The sequence below is a fragment of the Coturnix japonica genome, unplaced genomic scaffold, assembly GCF_001577835.2.
Source record: "Coturnix japonica isolate 7356 unplaced genomic scaffold, Coturnix japonica 2.1 chrUnrandom533, whole genome shotgun sequence".
In the NCBI taxonomy this organism is placed as follows: domain Eukaryota; kingdom Metazoa; phylum Chordata; class Aves; order Galliformes; family Phasianidae; genus Coturnix; species Coturnix japonica.
In genome coordinates, this window is record NW_015439916.1 from 14993 (window position 1) to 21031 (window position 6039).

A 6039-nucleotide genomic window follows, 5' to 3' on the forward strand; every position below is an offset into this window, starting at 1 on the left:
TTTGGTCAATTTGGAATAAAAAATGGGTATTTTTGTGCCTTTTAGGGCCATTTTGGGGCATTTTAAGCCAAAATGGGGCAATTTTGGGGCATTTTGGGGTTATTAGGAGACTCCTCCATCCCCATAGGGACAAATGGGGTCGATTTTGGGTCAAAATGGGGCAATTTTGGTCAATTTAGAACCAAAAATGGGTATTTTGGCTCATTTGGGGCCATTTTGGGGCATTTTATGCCAAAATGGGGCAATTTTGGGGTATTTTGGTGCTATTTAAGGACTCATCCAACCCCATAGGAACAAATGGGGTCGATTTTGGGTCAAAACGGGGCGATTTTGGTCAATTTGAAGCCAAAAATGGGTATTTTGGGCTGATTTAGGGTCATTTTGGGGTATTTTAAGCCAAAATGGGGCCATTTTGGGGCATTTTGGGGTTATTTAATGACTCTTCCAACCCCATAGGAACAAATGGGGTCGATTTTGGGTCAAAACGAGCCGATTTTGGTCAATTTGAAGCCAAAAATGGGTATTTTGGGCTCATTTGGGGCCATTTTGGGGCATTTTAAGCCAAAATGGGGCGATTTTGGGGCATTTTGGGGCTCTTAAAGGACTCTCCCATCCCCATAGGGACAAATGGGGTCGATTTTGGGTCAAAACGGGGCGATTTTAGTCAATTTGATGCCAAAAATGGGTATTTTGGGCTCATTTGGGGCCATTTTGGGGCATTTTAAGCCAAAATGGGGCAATTTTGGGGCATTTTGGGGTTATTTGGAGACTCCTCCATCCCCATAGGGACAAATGGGGTCGATTTTGGGTCAAAACGAGCCGATTTTGGTCCATTTTGAACCAAATTTGATTATTTTTTGCCATTTCGGTCAATTTTGGGCTATTTTGGGCCAAAATGGGGCAATTTTGGGGCATTTTGGGGCTCTTTAAGGACTCCTCCATCCCCATAGGATCAAACGGGGTCGATTTTGGGTCCAAACCAGCCGATTTTGGTCCATTTTAACGCCATATTCACCTTCATCGCCGCCCCGTCGGGGAACCCCCCCCGGGGTCCCCCCCCCGACGTCAATGACGTCACACGTTTGGGGGCGTGGCCAAGGAGGGGGTTCCCCGTTGGGAGGGGGAGGGGCGGCGCACGGCAAAGGCAAGTGAAGGTGGTTCGGGGGGGGGGGGGAGGGCGGGGGGGGGAGGGACCTAAAACTGCCCTTTTTTACCCCAAAATCTCCTCCCATCGGCCCCGTTAACCCTATAGGTCCCGGGGGAGGCCCCGTAGAAGCCCGCGATGAGCGAAAATTGGGTGTGTTTCCCTTTAAGAGGTGCCGAAATGGGAGTAAGTGGCCCGAAATAGGGAAATTTGGGTCTGAATTGACCAAAATCGACCCATTTTGACCCAAAATTGACCCTATTGTTTCTATGGGGATGGGGGAGTCCTTAAAGAGCCCCAAAATGCCCCAAATTTGCCCCATTTTGGCTTAAAATGCCACAAAATGGCCCCAAATGAGCCAAAATACCCATTTTTGGCATCAAATTGACCAAAATCGCCCCGTTTTGACCCAAAATCGACCCCATTTGTTCGTATGGGGTTGGATGAGTCCTTAAAGAGCCCCAAAATGCCCCAAAATTGCCCCATTTTGGTTTAAAATCCCCCAAAATGGCCCCAAATGAGCCAAAATACCCATTTTTGGCTTCAAATTGACCCAAATCGCCCCGTTTTGACCCAAAATCGACCCCATTTGTCCCTATGGGGATGGGGGAGTCTCCAAATAACCCCAAAATGCCCCAAATTTGCCCCATTTTGGCTTAAAATGCCCCAAAATGGCCCCAAATGAGCCCAAAATACCCATTTTTGGCTCCAAATTGACCAAAATCGCCCCGTTTTGACCCAAAATCGACCCCATTTGTTCCTATGGGGTTGGAGGAGTCATTAAATAACCCCAAAATGCCCCAAATTTGCCCCATTTTGGCTTAAAATGCCCCAAAATGGCCCTAAATGTGCCCAAAATACCCATTTTTGGTTCCAAATTGACCAAAATCGCCCCTTTCTGACCCAAAATCGACCCCATTTGTCCCTATGGGGATGGAGGAGTCCTTAAATAGCCCCAAAATGCCCCAAAATTGCCCCATTTTGGCTTAAAATGCCCCAAAATGGCCCTAAAAGGCACAAAAATACACAAATTTGGCTTCAAATGGACCAAAATCGCCCCTTTTTGACCCAAAATCGACCCCATTTGTCCCTATGGGGTTCGATGAGTCCTTAAATAACCCCAAAATGCCCCAAAATTGCCCCATTCTGGTTTAAAATGCCCCAAAATGGCCCAAAATGAGCCCAAAATACCCATTTTTGGCTTCAAATTGACCAAAATCGACCCGTTTTGACCCAAAATCGACCCCATTTGTCCCTATGGGGATGGAGGAGTCCTTAAAGAGCCCCAAAATGCCCCAAAATTGCCCCATTCTGGCTTAAAATGCCCCAAAATGGACCTAAAAGGCACAAAAATACCCATTTTTGGCTCCAAATTAACCAAAATCGCTCCATTTTGACCCAAAATCGACCCCATTTGTTCCTATGGTGATGGGAGAGTCCTTAAATAACCCCAAAATGCCCCAAAATTGCCCCATTTTGGCTTAAAATGCCCCAAAATGGCCCCAAATGAGCCCAAAATACCCATTTTTGGCTCCAAATTGTCAAAATCGCCCCGTTTTGACCCAAAATCGACCCCATTTGTTCCTATGGGGGTGGGGGAGTCCTTAAAGAGCCCCAAAATGCCCCAAAATTGCCCCATTTTGGCTTAAAATGCCCCAAAATGGCCCCAAATGAGCAAAAATACCTATTTTTGGCTTTAAATTGACCAAAATCGACCCATTTTGACCCAAAATCGACCCCATTTGTCCCTATGGGGATGGAGGAGTCCTCAAATAACCCCAAAATGCCCCAAAATTGCACCATTTTGGCTTAAAATGCCCCAAAATGGCCCCAAATGAGCCCAAAATACCCATTTTTGTCTTCAAATTGACAAAAATTGCCCCATTTTGACCCAAAATCGACCCCAGTTGTCCCTATGGGGTTGGATGAGTCCTTAAATAACCCCAAAATGCCCCAAATTTTCCCCATTTTAGCTTAAAATGCCCCAAAATTGCCCTAAATGAGCCCAAAATTCCCATTTTTGGCTTCAAATTGACCAAAATCGCCCCGTTTTGACCCAAAATCGACCCCATTTGTCCCTATGGGGATGGGGGAATCCTTAAATAGCCCCAAAATGCCCCAAATTTGCCCCATTTTGGCTTAAAATGCCCCAAAATGGCCCCAAATGAGCCCAAAATACCCATTTTTGGCATCAAGTTGACCTAAATCGCCCCGTTTTGACCCAAAATCGACCCCGTTTGTTCCTATGGGGATGGAGGAGTCCTTAAATAGCCCCAAAATGCCCCAAATTTGCCCCATTTTGGCTTAAAAAGCCCATAAATGGCCCCAAATGAGCTCAAAATACCCATTTTTGGCTCCAAATTGACCAAAATCGCCCCGTTTTGACCCAAAATCGACCCCATTTCTCCCTATGGGGATGGAGGAGTCCTTAAATAACCCCAAAATGCCCCAAAATTGCCCCATTTTGGCTTAAAATGCCACAAAATGGCCCTAAAAGGCACAAAAATACCCATTTTTAGCTCCAAATTGACCAAAATCGCCCCGTTTTGACCCAAAATCGACCCCATTTGTCTCTATGGGGTTGGATGAGTCCTTAAATAACCCCAAAATGCCCCAAATTTGCCCCATTTTGGCTTAAAATGCCCCAAAATGGCCCTAAAAGGCACAAAAATACCCATTTTTGGCTTCAAATGGACCAAAATCGCCCGGATTTGACCCAAAATCGACCCCATTTGTTCCTATGGGGGTGGATGAGTCCTCAAATAACCCCAAAATGCCCCAAATTTGCCCCATTTTGGCTTAAAATGCCCCAAAATGGCCCCAAATGAGCTCAAAATACCCATTTTTGGCTTCAAATTGACCAAAATCGGCTCGTTTTGACCCAAAATTGACCCCATTTGTCCCTATGGGGATGGAGGAGTCTCCAAATAACCCCAAAATGCCCCAAAATTGCCCCATTTTGGCTTAAAATGCCCCAAAATGGCCCTAAATCAGCCCAAAATACCCATTTTTGGCTTCAAATTGACCAAAATCGGCTCGTTTTGACCCAAAATCGACCCCATTTGATCCAATGGGGATGGAGGAGTCCCTAAAGAGACCCCAAAATGCCCCAAAATTGCCCCATTTTGGCTTAAAAATCCACCAAATGGCCCCAAATGAGCCCAAAATACACATTTTTGGCATCAAATTGACCAAAATCGCCCCGTTTTGACCCAAAATCGACCCCATTTGTCCCTATGGGGTTGGATGAGTCCTTAAATAACCCCAAAATGCCCCAAATTTGCCCCATTTTGGCTTAAAATGCCCCAAAATGACCCTAAATGAGCCCAAAATACCAATTTTTGTCTTCAAATTGACCAAAATCGCCCTGTTTTGACCCAAAATCGACCCCATTTGTTCCTATGGGGTTGGATGAGTCCTTAAATAGTCCCAAAATGCCCCAAATTTGCCCCATTTTGGCTTAAAATGCCCCAAAATGGACCAAAATGGCACAAAATACCCATTTTTGATTCTACATTGACCAAAATCGCCCCATTTTGACCCAAAATCGACCCCATTTGTTCCTATGGGGTTGGATGTGTCCTTAAATAGCCCCAAAATGCCCCAAATTTGCCCCATTTTGCCTTAAAATGCCCCAAAATGGCCCTAAAAGGCCCAAAAATACCCATTTTTGGCTCCAAATTGACCAAAATCGGCCAGTTTTGACCCAAAATCGACCCCATTTGTTCCTATGGAGTTGGATGAGTCCTTAAATAGTCCGAAAATGCCCCAAATTTGCCCCATTTTGGCTTAAAATGCCCCAAAATGGCCCTAAATGAGCCCAAAATACACATTTTTGGTTCCAAATTGACCAAAATCGCCCCGTTTTGACCCAAAATCGACCCCATTTGTTCCTATGGGGATGGAGGAGTCATTGAAGAGCCCCAAAATGCCCCAAATTTGCCCCATTTTGGCTTAAAATGCCCCAAAATGGCCCCAAATGAGCCCAAAATACCCATTTTCGGCTTCAAATTGACCAAAATCGCCCCGTTTTGACCCAAAATCGACCCCATTTGATCCAATGGGGATGGAGGAGTCTCCAAATAGCCCCAAAATGCCCCAAAATTGCCCCATTTTGGTTTAAAATGCCCCAAAATGGCCATAAATGAGCCAAAATACCCATTTTTGGTTCTAAATTGACCAAAATCGGCCCGTTTTGACCCCAAATCGACCCCATTTGATCCAATGGGGATGGATGAGTCCTTAAAGAGCCCCAAAATGCCCCAAATTTGCCCCATTTTGGCTTAAAATGCCCAAAATAGCCCCAAATGAGCCCAAAATACCAATTTTTGGCTCCAAATTGACCAAAATCGCCCCATTTTGACCCAAAATCGACCCCATTTGTCCCTATGGGGGTGGATGAGTCCCCAAATAACCCCAAAATGCCCCAAATTTGCCCCATTTTGGCTTAAAATGCCCCAAAATGGCCCCAAATGAGCCCAAAATACCCATTTTTGGTTCCAAATGGACCAAAATCGCCCCGTTTTGACCCAAAATCGACCCCATTTGTCCCTATGAGTCCGGAGGACACAAATTTGACCCGAAATCGACAAAAATTGACCCAAAATTGGTCAAAATTGGCCTAAAATTGACCAAAATTGACCAAATTTGATAAAAAATGGACAAAATTGGCCCAAAATGGCCCAAAATGGCCCAAAAATGACCAAAATGGGCTCAAAATGACCCAAAAATGTGCAATTTTGACCCAAACTTGACTCTGATTTCCACCAAATGACCCAATATGACCCAAAATTGCACTAATTTGACCCAAAAATGCCAAAATTTGACCCAAAATTTAACCAGATTATTCCAAATAACCCCAAAATTGCACAAATTCGACCCAAAATGACCCAAAA

The 6039-nt window shown here is 44.9% G+C and overlaps 1 protein-coding gene across 1 annotated transcript in view; it reads left to right on the forward strand.

The window, feature by feature from the left end:
* The first annotated feature begins 1082 nt into the window (after nucleotides 1-1082).
* Nucleotides 1083-6039, forward strand: part of LOC107307287 (protein NDRG2-like) — a 30163-nt gene continuing 25206 nt past the window's right edge. Inside the window, exon 1 of the mRNA XM_015850783.1 lies at nucleotides 1083-1144. The gene's annotated coding sequence lies outside the window, so the exon portion shown is untranslated. The remainder of the gene's footprint in view (nucleotides 1145-6039) is intronic.